Source organism: Sapajus apella, unplaced genomic scaffold, assembly GCF_009761245.1.
Source record: "Sapajus apella isolate SASKATOON/1434 unplaced genomic scaffold, GSC_monkey_1.0 scaffold10, whole genome shotgun sequence".
In the NCBI taxonomy this organism is placed as follows: Eukaryota; Metazoa; Chordata; class Mammalia; order Primates; family Cebidae; genus Sapajus; species Sapajus apella.
The window spans coordinates 2151034-2166478 of record NW_022436950.1 but is presented as its reverse complement, the minus strand read 5'-3'; the positions used below and the strand labels follow the sequence as shown (position 1 = coordinate 2166478).

Here is a 15445-nt window from a genome sequence, read left to right as displayed (position 1 = left end):
GGCTTCTGACATCGGGGGGCTGGCCTGGTTCTGCAGCCAGGACTTGGGTTGGTCTGGCACAAAAGCTAGGCCTGGGTGTTCTCTTTGCGAGCAATTTCATAAAACACCAACATCAGGCCATGATACAGAGCAAGACAAAAAAACAGACCACTCTGTAATCAAGTCTGACGTAGACAAAGCAGAAACACTGTCCAAGCCGCAAGAGTGACCAAAGTTCCCTGGTGACGGCCAATAAGAGTGATTGCTGCCTCTTGACCTGTTACACGTTTAGCATTTGTCCAGTCTTCCTGCCATGTAGATAAGCTTCATCAAGATACCCAATCATGGGATCACCCCCTCTTCCTGACATCCAATCTGGAGTAAAGCCCCGTTTCCATCAACATTTCCCCAAGCCAACTAACACAAACCCAAATCTTACACGTCCTTTCCAACACCCTCTACCCAAGCTTCTCAGGTTATGTGGTCTCCCTCCATGCAGAGAGTTAAGCCCAATTCATTCCAGGACAGATGTGTTTCTGGCACTGGGCTGTAGGACATGGAGGGAGCCCAACAAGGCTTCATGCCGCTCATCTACTGGCTTCTCACTTGCAATTCTGAGATCTTCACTGCTACCTCCTTCATTACAGCAGAAACACTCAAGTAACAATACTTGTAAGAGTTTAAGAAAGAGGAAAGGAACACGAAAAGCAGCTCAACAGTCAAAGACTGGTTTATTTCAGAGAATAAACCTGAGAGAGTATTCTGGCCAATTTCGGTCAGGAGTGTTCTCTCTTACAGACTAAGGATATTTAAGGGTTTTGGAAGTGGGGGAGCTTATCGTAGATTCGGACTGTTTCTAGGTGAGGGAAAGTTTCTTGCAGGGTTGGAATGTCTGGTCGGAAGGGAGGCTTTTTCAGGGTTGGTATGTGTCTGGTCAGAGAGGGGTTTATCTTAGGGTTGGAATGTTTCTGGTTATGCTGACATTAGCCATTAAGCTGATATTTGGGGGCAGATTTAGGCAGATTTTTGTTTTTTTGTTTTTTGAGACAGAGTCTCACCCTGTCACCCAGGCTGGAGTGCAATGGTGTGATCTCTCCTCACTACAACCTCTGCCTCCCTGGTTTAAGTGATTCTCCTGCCTCAGCCTCCTGAGTATCTGGGATTACAGGTGCACACCACCATGCCTGGCTAATTTTTTCATTGGTAGAGATGGGATTTTACCTTGTTGGCCAGGCTGGTCTCGAACTCCAGACGTCATGATCCGCCCTCTAGGCAGTTTTTTTAATCAAGGGGAATTTAAAATGGTGGTGTTTGTCCAAGATGGCTATGCTCCTGCTCTGTCAATCCAGTTTTTATAGTTATAAAAAGGACGAGGAGCAGGGTGTTTTTTGTGGCTACTTCCTGCTGAGGAGCATGGGCCGAGAGTTCTTTGGTTTCAATGTGATTGTAGGAATAACGCCATCTGTAGATATTTTTTGGGTAATTGTCTCTGAGATGGCCATGATCCTATTTTTTGGGTAATTGTCTCTGAGATGGCCATGATCCTGTTGGTTAAAAATCTTTGAAAAAGGTTAATTAAGCAGAGTAAGAACATTATTCCTAGGCATATTTTTAGGGGCTGGCCCAGAAATGGGATGACCCATGTTAAGATTTTGTTTTTAAACTGAGAATTTATTTGGTTGTCTTGGTATTCTCTTAGGTTTTTAGCCCTTTCTTTAAGTTTTTTAGCAGTGTCTCTTACTAAGGGCAATTCGTTGGGATAGAAGCAACATTTTTTACCCAGTGAGAGGCAGAGATCCCCTTTTTCAGTCATTGTAAAATCGAATTCCCATCTATTTTGGAGGAGTCAAGGAGTCTAGTTTGTCTTGGACTCTTATAAGTCTTTGGGTCATATCTTCTAATGATCTCTGCAGTTCTGTTGAAAGAGTTTTAAAGCATGTTAAGGAGGTGGCCAATCTGCCTGCTCCGATCCCAAGCCCGGAGGTTATATGTAAGACAGTCATTAAAGGAATGAGGTGGATGGCCCTCCTCTTCGTAACATATTGGTTGGCTGGAACAGGTAAAGATTGATTAGGAGGGGCTGGGCACAGTGACTCATACCTGTAATCCCAGCATTTTGGGAGGCCGAGGCGGGCAGATCATGAGGTCAAGAGATCAAGACCATCCTGGCTAACACGGTGAAACCCCATCTCTACTAAAAATACAAAAAATTAGCTGGGCGTGGTGGCACATGCCTGTAGTCCCACCTACTCGGGATGCTGAGGCAGGAGAATCGCTTGAACCCCGGAGGCAGAGGTTGAGCCGAGATCCTGCCACTGCACTCCAGCCTGGGCAAAAGAGCAAGACTCCGTCCCAAAAAAAAAAAAAAAAAAAGGAATGATTTGGAGGAACTCGTCCAATGGAGGGAGAAAGGTAAACTAGGGCCCAGGTTCTGGTCCAGCTGGTGGGGAGACAAAGATACATGTTGATACCAAAGAAAAAGAACAAGGCTTTGTCGTAAATACAAGCGGAAATATGGAAAGAAAATAAGTGAATTCAAGATGAGGTGTTTTTTCTTTCTGTGATTCATTACTCCCATGGACATGAGCCATGGAAAAAGGCGGCACTAGGGGCAACAGGTGAGGCCGGAGGCACTGGCTGAGGGAGGGGCTGTGAGACATTTCTGTAAGACAGAAATGCTGCCTTTGCTTCAGGTCATACTTGGTAGTCGACCTGGTTAGCTTGATGGTCAGAGGGGTGTTTAACAGTGATAGTGGCATTGTATTGGTTAGATATCAAGGACCCTACAGGGAAATTTCCCTTGGAGGCTGAAAAGCAGAGTGGGGCTTGGTGTAAAAGTGGGGGGGGGGTGTTTAGTTATGGGCCCTTCAATGGGAGGGCTTTGGGGCTTAAGGCATTGTAGGGGGTTGTAATCGGTTGGAAATAATTTGTTGGCCTGATTGGTTGGAAGTAGAATAATCGGCAACCAAAGTGTCAGCTCTTTGAAAAAAGGAAGCTCCTTTTTGGAGCTTATACATTGGAGTTATGTTTCCTGTTACAAGGTCATGCAGGAGAGTAGGAAGAGCTGTGTGAGCTGAGGAAGACAGCAGTAAGCAGCCCAGCGCTCCAGAGGAAGCGTTAGCCTGCAGCGAGAGACTGTGTGAGGGTGATAGAGCATTCTGGGTTGAGAGCAGTGAGGAGTGGTTGTACTGGAGAGGTTGATGTGATTAGGGAATTTATGCGAAAGAAATGGACAAAAAGAAAAAAGTTACTTGGTAGGAGTAAAGTGCTGGAAAGTTCCTTGAAGCTATAGGTCCCACAGAGCAGTCAGGAGCTGATCAGGATGTATAATGGGAACTTCTCAATGGATTTCTCCTCCTTTTCCTCCAGGATTTGGGTGAGGCAAAGGGAAGTAGGTCCTGTGGAGACACAAGAGAAGGCTGAAGGGGGTTTAGATTTCGTTGTTTGGGTATGTGGTGAAGGGAAGTCTGTCTTCCTGTGAGAAGTATGAGACCAGTTGGGGAGTCCCTGGAGCTTTGCCGCGTGGGTGTGGGAAGGATGATCTGGTAAGGGGGTTTGGGGGGAGGGCTGGGATCTTTGACCAGAACCCATTCTCCTGGCTGTAGGAAGGGATTAGAGGAGTTGTCGACAGGTTGCGACAGGTATTTGTGAGTATATTCCCAAATGAAATGGCGGATGGTATGCGGAAGAGAGGAAAACGAGGGGCTGGTAGAGGTGGGGCTTGACCCTGAGGTGGAGCAGAAGGGGCGAATGGTCTCCCATCACAGAGTTCAAAGAGGCTGAGCACTAGAAGTTTACGTGGGAGCGCCCGAATCTTTAGAACGGCTAGAGGCAAACATGTAACCCGGTTTTTCTGTGTTTGGAGTGAGTACCTGGTGAGGGTATTTTTCTAGAATGCCATTCAGCCTTTCCTGAAGATTGCGGTCAGTGGGGGATGTGTGGCTTCCAGGTGATTCTTAGGGCTTGTGCAAGTGTTGGAGTAATTTGAGAAATGAATTCAGGACCATTATCAGATTGAAAAGAAAGAGGCACCCCGAACCTGGGATTGATTTCTGTTATGAATTTGGAAGTGACAGTAGAAGCTCGTTTGTTCGTTGTGGGAAAAGCCTCGACCCACCCCGAAAAGGTGTCAGGCAGCACCAAAAGAAATCGAACCCTTTTTACTGGGAGCATATGGGTAAAATCAATTTGCCAGTAATGTCTGGGAAGATGTCCTCTGGCTTGATGGGTTGGGAAATAAGGGGGTCTATAGTTGGTGTGGGGTGGGGCTTTTTGGCAAATAGAGCATTGATGGGAAATGGCTTTTAACTGTTCCTTGATATCTGGGGTTATATGTATATGGCAACTTAAGGATGTTGTTGAGGGGAATGGCTTATGTGGAAGAGGTTCTGAATGTCCGATGGAAGAACTGTTTTTTCAGGGTCAGGTAGGACTAATTTGTTTTGTGAGCCAGCATGGGAGTTTAAATCGTGTCCCCGGCATGATTGGGTATTGTGTTTGGTGTTCTGGATTAAAGGAGGGGATGTATTGCATGAGACAAAATAAGTACTGGGGAATTGGGTGGTTGGTTGAGGCATGTTTTGCCCAATAGTCAGCCTCACAGTTCCCTAAAGAAATGTGGCTTTTGTCTGATTGATGTCCTTTGCAGTGGATAACTGCAACCTTTTCTGGAAGTACAGCTGCCTTTAATAGCTGATGGATGAGTTTTCCATTAATGATAGGGATTCCCTTAGCCATGAGACAGCCCTGTTCACTACAAATTTGAGCATTGGCATGGATAATATTACGGTCATGTCTGGAATCAGTGTATACATTCGCTTGTGTGTTTTTTGCTAGAGTTAGTGCTCTTATTAGGGCAATTAATTCTTCTTGTTGGGAGGATGTGCCAAAAGGCAAGGGGGCAGTCTCTACAACTTTCTAGGTGGGAGAGAGTGGGTATCATTATGATATCCTTTGAATGATGGCATATCCTGCTTGGAGGGGAGGGTTTTTTGATGCGCTCCTATCTATAGGCCAGTCTAATCTGGGGTTGCTTTTATGTGAGTGGAAGTAAGGTGGTGAAACAGAGAACTTTCAATTAGATCAGAGCATGAGTGTTGGTCAAGACCTAAAATCAGTGTTGAGGCCAGGCGTGGTGGCTCAAGCCTGTAATCCCAGCACTTTTGGAGGCTGAGGCAGGCGGAACATCAGGTCAAGAGATTGAGACCATCTTGGCCAACATGGTAAAACACCGTGTCTACTAAAAATACAAAAATTAGCTGGGTGTGGTGGTGCACACCTGTAGTCCCAGCTACTTGGGAGGCTGAGGCAGGAGAATTGCTTGAACCTGGGAGGAGGAGGTTTCGGTGAGCCAAGATCATGCCACTGCACTCCAGCCTGGAGACAGAGTAAGGCTGTCTCAAAATAAATAAATAAAATAAAATCAGTGTTTAAGGTAAAAGAGTGGTGGGGTTTGTCGGGGAGCATCTTTGAAAAGAGACAGAGGGTTAAAGGAGAGTTGAATGTAAGGCTCGCATTAGAGAGGATGAGATGGAGGTAAGCGCCTTGTAGCTGAGCATGTCTTGTAAATGGTGAGAAGAAAATACCTGAAGAGGTTCATAAAACGTGAGATTTTGTGCCTTAGGGATAATTATTGAGGCTGTGGCCAAAATTTTTAAGCAAAGGGGCCAGCTTTTATAACTGGGGCCTAGTTGTTTTGAAAAATGTACCACTGGTTGGAGGGAGTTTCCCATGGGTTGGGCTAACAGTCCAAGGGCCTGCTTGTGAGAACTGTGTAAATATAGATGAAAAGGTCTTGGGGTTTTCAAGGCCTAAAGCGGGGCCCTGTCATAAGGCACGTTTTAGACGAGAGAAAGCATGATAGAGATCTGGGGTAGGAGTGAGTAGTTGGTCAGGATTTTCTTTTGTGTGTTCATTTTGCAACAACGGCAAAATTTGCTGTCCTGATTTGGAAATATCCCACTGACCCGAGGAGGGAAAGTAAGTCCCTTTTTGTTTCAGGAAATGGGATTTGTTGGACACCTTTCTTTCGTGCTGACAGAATTTGGAGTTATGATTAGTTGTAGGTATGAAACGTTGGGAGATGTTAATTGGGCCTTTCTTTTAGATACCCAGTACCCACATTCAACCAAAAAAATGTAAAAGCGTGGTGGTATGTTGAATATAACATTCCAGGGAGGGGCTGCAAAGGAGTAAATCCACATATTGAAGTAGAACGCTGGGTTGTGGGCAGTTGGGAGAGGTCCAATTGAAGTGCCTGACTGAAATAGTGAGGGCTACCCTAAACTCCTGAGGGAGGACAGTGCGGGTGAGTTGTTGGGCGTAGCTTGTGTCAGATTTGGACCAAGTGAAAGCAAAAAGGTTTTGAGAGAAGGGATGAAGAGGGAGAGTAAAAAGGGTATCTTTGGGGTCTAATGCAGAGAAATGGCTAGTGCTGGGAGGAATTCGTGATAGGAAGGTGTAGGGTTTGGGACAAGAAGACAAACAGGCACAATAGCAGAGTTGATTAGTCACAAATTCTGAACCAGTCTATAGGAGCCATCCAGTTTCTTAACTGGGAGAATAGGAGTATTGTAGGGAGAATGGATGGAGATTAAAATATTGGCCGCCCAAATCAGGAGATGATGGGTCCCCGTAATCCATCAGGGTTGATGGGGATATTGTAGAAACACTGTATAGTGCTTAGGATTCTTCAGTGAAATTTGGATTGGAGAATGGTGGGTAGCGATTATGCAGAAGTCAGTGTTCCCTAGTATGGGGTTTACATGGCTGAGAAATTTGGGATTTAAATCTGTTTGATGTGGAGTGTCTGAGGAGGGCTTCTGTTCTTGACATAATAATAAATAAGAGCGGCTTTGGTGTAGGGCCGGTAAATAAATGATTCCTCCTAGTTTGTGTAGATTATCCCTTCCTAATAAAGGAGTGGGACAATGAGGAATGACCAAGAAAGAGTGAGTATGACTCCCTGAAATGAGCAGTGGACAGACAGTGTTTTGCATGGGTCGGGGGGCATGAAAGGGCTTGCCCTTCATGCCAGCAACAGAAACGCATGAACGTTCTAATGGGTCTTGTTAATACCAATATGGTTGCCCCAATATCCAGAAGAAAGGAAATAATCTCACCGGATACCGTCTCAATTACCCTGGGTTCTGTGAACTCACTAGTTATGGGGACGAAGAATCCCAGGTACCCTCAGTCCTCTGCTGTCAGCACCAGCAGTGAAGAGATTTCCTCCTGTGATGGCCGGGGTGGGGGCAGGGTTCATTATGAGCCCCACCTGAATGAGAGGGTGTCCCCACTGGGGCAGTCCATTTTCCAGTGTCCCCAAAGACCACGAGTTGGGCATGCTTTGGTGGAGGACTGGAGGCTAGAACAAGCCTCTGTCCATTGTCCAGGGTTGCCACATTGGAAACAGACTCTCAGAGAGGTAGAGAGTTTCCTTTTGGGTTATGGGGAGGCATCTGAGGAATTGACTTTTGGACAGCAGAGGTGAGCATCTGGTATTTTAAATGGAGATGCTTGCCTTTTTGAATTGTTTCTTTTCTTTTCTTTTTTTTTTTTTTAAAGGAAGATGCCAGTTTTATTTAAACACAAAATGTGCACATAAGCTGTCTACTCATTTTCTTCACTGCACAGCCTGGCATTGGGGTTGGTGACTCTGATGGCCAGCTGGGCAGCTCTTTCCACAATGGCTTTGCGGTTCTTGGAGGAAACATTATGAGCGATCTCAGCACACTAAGATTTGTTGCACATCAGCAGCACTTCCAGCTCCTTGACGTTGTGGACCAGGAACTTCCGGAAGCCACTGGGCAGCATGTGCTTTGTTTCCTTGTTGCTCCCATAACCAATGTTAGGCATCAAGATCCGGCCCTTAAACCTTCTACGAACCCTGTTGTCAATACCTCTGGGTTTCCGCCAGCTACACTTAATTTTGACATATCGGTCTGACTGGTGCCAGATGAACTTCTTGGTTCTCTTTTTGACGATCTTGGGTTTCACAAGGGGTCTAAGGGCGGCCATGACGCTGAGGAGGAGATTGGTGCTACCTCCGTAGGCAGCGCCGAGGAAGAGAGAAGGGCCCTTGTCTCTGTTCTTAAAGAAACGGAAGGCTGCATTTAGGAGGTCCCGCCGAGATGCCTGGGGACCCTCCTCTAATTTTTGTAATTTTTTCTGGATATGTGGGGTGGATTGAGAAATAAATGTAAGGTGGAGGAAAGCTTGACCTTCTCTAGATTCTGTGTCTAAATTGGCATATTTTAGCATAGTTTCAGTGAGGCATGATAAGAAAAGGGCAGGATTTTCCTGGAGCTCTTGTGTAATTTCTCTAAGCTTTTCTTCTCTCCCTCTCTCCCTCCCTCCCCTTTTTTTTTAGACAGTCTCACTCTGTTGCCCAGGCTGGAGTGTAGTGGCATGATCTTGGCTCACTGCAACCTCTGCCTCTTGGGTTCAAGCAATTCTCTTCCCTCATCCTCCTGAGTATCTGGGATTACAGGTGCCCACCACCATGCCTGGCTAATTTTTATATTTTTAATAGAGATGGGGTTTCACCATGTTGACCAGGATGGTCTTGAACTCCTGACCTCAAGTGATCTGCCTGCCTTGGCCTCCCAAAGTGCTGGGATTACAGGCATGAGCCACTGCACCTGGCCTCAGCCAACTTTTTATTTCATTGATCTTTTGTATTGTTTTCTTCATTTCAATTTCATGTCTTCCTGTTCTGATCTTTATTATTTCCTTTCTTCTAATAAGTTTGGCTTTGGTTTGTTCTTGCTTTTCTAGTTCTTTAAGATGCATCAGTAGGTTGTTTATTTGAAGTTTTTCTTCTTTCTTTCTTTCCTTTTTTTTTTTTTTTTTTTGAGACAGAGTCTTGCTCAGTCACCCAGGCTGGAGTGTAGTGGCATGATTTCAGCTCACTGCAGCCTCCTCCTCCTAAGCTCAAGCGATTCTTATGTCTCAGCTTCCTGGGTAGCTGGGATTGCAGGCACGCACCACCATGCCTGGCTAATTTTTGCATTTTTAGTAGAGATGGGGTTTCACTGTGTTGGGCAGGCTGGTCTTGAACTCCTGACCTCAAGTGATCCACCCGCCTCGGCCTACCAATGTGCTGGGATTAAAGGCATGAGCCACTGCACCCAGCCTGAAGTTTTTCTTTTTTCTTAATGAAGGTACTTATAATTAAAAACTTGTCTCTTGGACTGCTTTTGCTGTAGGTTTTGGTATGTTGTATTTCCACTATCATTTGTTTCAAGATATTTTTCAATTTCCTTCTTAATCACCTCCTTGACCCACTGGTCGTTCAGGAGCGTATTGTTTAAATTCCACGTGTTTGTCTAGTTTCCAGAATTCCTCGTTATTGATTTCTAGTTTTAATCCCTTGTGGTCAAAGAAGATACTTGACATTATTTCAATTTCTTTGAATGCTTTAAGTCTTATTTTGTGACCTAACATGATCTGTCCTTGAGAATGATCCATGTGCTGAGGAGAAGAATATATTCTGAAGCTGTTGGATTAAATGCTCCATAAACATCTCTTAGATTCATTTGGTCTATAGTGCAGATTAAGTCTGATGTTCCTTTGTTGATTTTCTGGTCAGATGATCTGTCCAATGCTGAAAGTGGGACATTGAAGTCTCCAGCTGTTATTATTTATTTATTTTTGTTTTTTGAGATGGAGTTTTGCTCTTGTTGCCCAGGCTGCAGTGCAACGGCACGATCTCAGCTCACTGCAACTTCCACCTTCCGGGTTCAAACGATTCTCCTGCCTCAGCCTCCCAAGTAGCTGGGATTACAGGCATGTGCCACCACGCCCGGATAATTATGTATTTTTAGTAGAGATGGGGTTTCACTATGTTGGCCAGGCTGGTCTCGAACGCCTGACCTCAGGTGATCTGCCCACGTTGGCCTCCCAAAGTGCTAGGATTACAGGCGTGAGCCACCGTGCCCAGCCTCCAGCTGTTATTGTATCGTGATCTATCACTCTCCTTAGCACTAATAATATTTGGTTTATATATCTGGATGCTGCAGTGCTGGGTGCATATGTATTTACCATTGCTATATCCTCTTGCTGAGCTGACCCCTTTATCATTATATAGTGATGTTGTCTCGTTTTATAGTTTTTGTCTTGAAATCCATTTTACCTGATGTAAGTATTGCTGCTCCTGCCGTTTTTTTTTTTTTTTTTTTTTGGTTCCATACCTATTTCTATTCTTTTATTTTCAGTCTATGTGTGTCTTTATAGGTGAAGTGTGTTTCTTGTAGACAACAAATCGTTGGGTCTTGTTTTTTAATCCATTCAGCCACTCTGTCTTTTGATTGGAGTGTTTAGTCTATTTACATTCAATGTTATTATTGATAAGTAAGGACTTACTCCAGCCATTTTATTGTTTTCTAGTTGTTTCTGGTCTTCTCTTCCTTCTTTCCTTCCTTCCTGTCTCCCCCATACCCTTTTTTTTTTTTTTTTTTGAGACAGTCTCGCTCTTACCCAGACTGGAGTGCAGTGGTGCAATCATAGCTCACTGCAGCCTCAACCTGTCGGGCTCAAGTGACCCTCCTGTCTCATCCACCTAAGTAGCTGTGACTACAGGTATGTGACATCACACCTGACTAATTTTTTAAATTTTCTCTTGAAATAGGCCCTTGCTTTTTTGTCCAGGCTGGTCTTGAACTCTTGGGTTCAGGTGATCCTCCCACTTCAGCCTCCAAAAGTGCTGGAATTATAGTCAACACACCAAGCCCGTTCTTCCTTTTATTACCAGTGAGTTTTGTGCCTTCAGATGATTTCTTATTGCTCATTACCATTCTTTTCTTTCAAAAAAAGAGATTGATGAACTCTCTTTAGCATTTCTTGTAGGACTGGTCTGATATTGGTGAAATTCCTAAGCTTTTGTTTGTCTGGGAAAGTCTTTATTTCTCCTTCATGTTTGAAGGATATTTTCACCAGATTTACTATTCTAGGGTAAAAGGTGTTTTTTCCTTTTTTCCTTCAGTACTTTAAATATATCATGCCACTCTCTCCTGGCCTGTAAGGTTTCCACTGAAAAGCCAGCCACCAGATATGTTGCAGATCCATTGTACGTTGTTTGTTTTCTTTCTTCTTGCTGTTTTTAGGATCATTTCTTTATCCTTGACCTTTGGGAGTTTGATTATTAAATGTCTTGAGGTAGTCTACTTTGGGTTAAACCTGCTTAATGTTCTATAACCTTCTTGTACTTGAGTATTGATGTCTTTCTCTAGGTTTTGGAATTTCTCTGTTATTATCCCTTTGAATAAGCTTTCTACCCCCATCTCTCTCCCTACCTCCTCTTTAAACTGTTTTGAGCCTATTGTCTAGATCTTTTAGGCATGCTTCATTCTGTTTTTTTCTTTTGTCTCTGCTGACTGTATTTTCAACTAGCTTATATTCAGACTCACATATTCTTTCTTCTGCTTGATCAGTTCTGCTATTAAGAGACTCTGATGCATTCTTTAGTATGTCAACTGTATTTTTCAACTTCAGAATTTCTGCTTGATTCTTTTTAATTATTTCAACTTCTTTGTTAAATTTATCTGATAGGATTCTGAATTCATTTTCTGTGTTATCTTGAATTTTTTTGAGTTTGCTAGAAAACAGCTATTTTAAATTATCTGTCTGAAAGCTTACATAGCTCTTTCTCTCCAGGATTGGTCCATGATGCCTTTTTTTTTTTTTTAGACAGAGTCTTGCTCTGTTGCCCAGGCTGGAGTGCGTGATCTCAGCTCATCGCAACCTCTGCCTCCTGGGTTCAAGCAATTCTCCTGCCTCAGCCTCCCGAGTAGCTGGGACTACAGGTGTGTGCCACCACACCTGGCTAATTTGTGTGTGTGTGTGTGTGTGTGTGTGTGTGTGTGTGTGTGTATTTTTAGTAGAGACGGGGTTTCATCATGCTAGCCAGGATGGTCTGGATCTCCTAACCTCATGATCTGCCCATCTTGGCCTCCCAAAATGCAGGGACTACAGGTGTGAGCCACCGCACCTGGCCCATTGTGCTTTTTAGTTCATTTAGTGAGGTCATGTTTTCCTGGATGGTCTTGATGCTTACAGATGCTCATCAGTGTCTAGGCATTGAATAGTTAGGTATTTATTGTAGTCTTCACATTCTGGGCTTGTTTGTACCTGTCCTTGGGGAGGCTCTCCAGGTATTTGAAGAGACTTAGTGTTATAATCTATGTTTTTGGTCACTGCAGCTGTAGCTGCATTAGGTAGTACTCCAAGCCCAGTAACACTGTGGTTCTTGCAGACTCGTAGAGGATCTAAAATCTGGAAGAATTCTCTGGATTACCAGGTAGAGACTCTTGTTCTCTTCCCTTACTTTTTCCCAAATAATCAAAGTCTCTCACTCTGTGTTGAGATGCCTGGATCTGGGGAAGGGTAACACAAGCGCCCCTGTGGCCACCATAACTGGGGGTATACTGGGTCAGACCTGAAGCTGGCACAGCACTGGGTCTTGCCCAATGCCTGTTGTAACTGCTACCAAGCTACCACCTGTGTTCACTCATGGCCCTAGGACTCTATGATCAGCAGGTGGCAATGCCAGCCAAGCTTGTGTCCTTCCCTTGAGGGTGGTGAGTTCCCCAGGCCCCAGGTGAGTCCAGAGATGCTGTCTGGGATCCAGGCCCTGGAAGCAAAAACCACAGAAATCTACTGTTGCTCTATTTTGGCAGCTGAGCTGGTGCCAAAACCACCAAAGTCCTTCCCACTCTTCCCCACGCAGAGGAGTGTCTTCTCATGTCCACCACCACCACAGGCCCACAGTGCGTACTGCCTTGATGTTTATTTAAGGCCCAAGGGCTCTTCCGTCAGCATGTGGTGAATGCTGCCAGCCCTGGAACTCATCCTTCAGGGAAGTGGGCTGCCCTCTGGCCCAGGGTACGTCCAGATATGCCATCCCATGCCGTGGCCTGCTTGGTGCTCTTCCCCATTGTAGCTGAACTGGTACCTAAGTTCAAGAGAAAGTCCTCTTTACTTTCCCCTCTGCTTTTCTCAAGCAGTAGGGGCCTTCCGCATAGCCACCACAGCTGGGAATGTCCCGGGTCACACCTGAAGCCAGCACATCTCAGAGTCTCACTCACGGCCCATGGCTGAACCACCTGGTTACCACTGCTGATTATTCAGGATCCAAGGGCTATTTCATCAGCAGGTGATAAATCCTGCCAAGACTGGTTTCTTCCCTTCAAGGCAGTGAGTTCCCTTCTGGCCCAGGGTGTGTCTAGAAATGTCATCTGGGAGCTAGGGCCTGGAATGAGGCCTCATGACTCTGCCTGGTGCCCTGTCCTACTGTGGCTGAGCTGGTATCCAAGTTGCAAGACAAAGTCCTTTTTAGTCTTCCCTCTCCTCTCCTCCCCTCTCCTCTCCTCAAGCAGAACAAAGGGGTCTTTTTTGGAGCTGCGAGTTGTGCTGCCTGGCGTGGGGGGGAGTGATGCGAGCACTCCCTTAGCTGCACCATCTGGTGTCTCACTAGCCTGTGGGTCCCACGTGTGCGCTGGCTCTCAGCCCAGCACAGCAACAGGACTTGCCTAGGAGTCACAGTCCTTGTGACCTAAACTGCCTTTCAGATTTATTTAGGATCCCATAGCACTTCAGCCCACAGTGGCAATGATCTCAAATTCCAATTGCTGGGACGAGTGATTCCCCTCTGGCCAAGGCTGGTTTAACTGCTCCCGCCATGGGTGCCAGCTGAGTCCCGCCCAGTGCTGGCAGCACTGCGTACCAAAGCAAAGTCCCACAGTCACCGTGTTCTCTCCCCACCAAGGGTACATGGCCCGCTACTACTGGAGGCGCTGGCTGGGCGTGCTGTTGGCAATTCAAGACTGTCTTCTCTACCCTCTTCCTTGCCTCTTTCAGTGACACTAACTTAAAACCAGGTACTGTGACTGCTCACCTGATTCCTGATTTTTGGATCTTATGGATATACTTCTTGTCTAGATAGTTGTAGAATTTGGTGCTCCTGTGGAGAGAACGATGGATGGAGGCTGTTATTTGGCCATCATGCTCCACCTCGCCAACCAGCATCTGACTACAACCTCCTGAGTGACCGCAAGCAAGGTCTGCCCAGCTAAGCCCCTTGTGGATTCTTAACCTACAAAACCACAAGCAAAATAAAACATTTTTAAAAAGCACCCTTGCTTTTTTTGAAGCTGCTAAATTTGGAGGTAATTTGTCACACAATAGTAACTGCAAGAGCTATTTGGTACCCAGAGTGGGTGCATCAAAGACCCAAGACAGGCTGGGCAATCACACCTACAATCTCAACTGTTTGGGAGGCCAAGATTGGTGGATTGCTTGAGCCCAGGAGTTTGAGACCCACCTGGACAACACAGTGAGACCCCATCTCTACAACAACTAAAAGAATTAGCCAGGCGCAGTGGTGCATGTTCCTAGCTACTCAGGAGGCTGAGATGGTAGGCTTGCGTGAGCCCAGGAGCTTGAGGCTAGAGGTAGCCCTGGTCACACCACTGCACTCTAGCTTGGGCAGCAGAGTGAGACCTTGTCTAAAAAACAAAACCAAAACCCAACCCAAAGCATATGGTATTATCTTTGGGACTGGGCAGCAGGCAGACGCTGGAAGGGCCTTGAGAAGACTGTTAGTGGCACCTCGGTGGGCCGCGAGGCTGCTGATGAGGACTTAAAAAGAGAGAAGAAAGATTGTTGTCGAAAGACTGAAAAGAGAATGTAATTGTTCTGTAGTGAGGAAAGTTTAGTAAAACGATTGCCTGCAGTATTACGGGAAACGGAAAATGTACCCGATGCACTGATGAATCTGGCTAAGGAGAGTTCCAGGAAAAATGTTGAATGTGCCAACTACAACTACATGAAGGATCTCAAGCAAGAACTGCCAAGCCGAGACCAGGCAAAAGATAGCAGTTGTTTTAAAGAGAGGATTTTTTTTTTTTTTTTTGTGAGACAGGATCTTACTCTATTGCTCGGGCTTGAGTGCAGTGGCATGATCTTGGCTCACTACAACCTCCGTCTCCCATGTTCAAGCAATTCTCCCACCTCAGCCTCCCGAGTAGCTGGGATTACAGGCACTCACCACCATGCATGGCTTTTTTTTTTTTTTTTTTTTTTGAGACAGAGTCTTGCTCCACCACCCAGGCTGGAGTACAGTGGTGTGATCTTGGCTCACTGCAGCCTCCGCCTCTAGGACTCAAGCAGCTCTCCTGCCTCAGCCTCCTGAGCAGCTGGGACTACAGGCATGCACTACCACACCCAGCTAATTTTTGTATTTATAGTAGAGATGGGATTTCACCATGTTGGCCAGGATGGTCTTTATCTCCTGACCTCATGATCCACCTGCCTCAGCCTCCCAAAGTGCTGGGATTACATGCGTGAACCACCATGCCTGACAATTTTTGTATTTTTAATAAAGACAGGGTTTCACCATGTTGGTCAGGCTGGTCTCGAACTCCTAACCTTGTGATCTGCCTACCTCGGCTTCCCAAAGTGCTGGGAT

The 15445-nt window shown here is 45.6% G+C and overlaps 1 pseudogene; it reads right to left on the bottom strand.

Moving 5' to 3' along the window:
• Nucleotides 1–1629: 1629 nt before the first annotated feature.
• Nucleotides 1630–8031, bottom strand: LOC116551494 (annotated as a pseudogene).
• Nucleotides 8032–15445: the final 7414 nt, after the last annotated feature.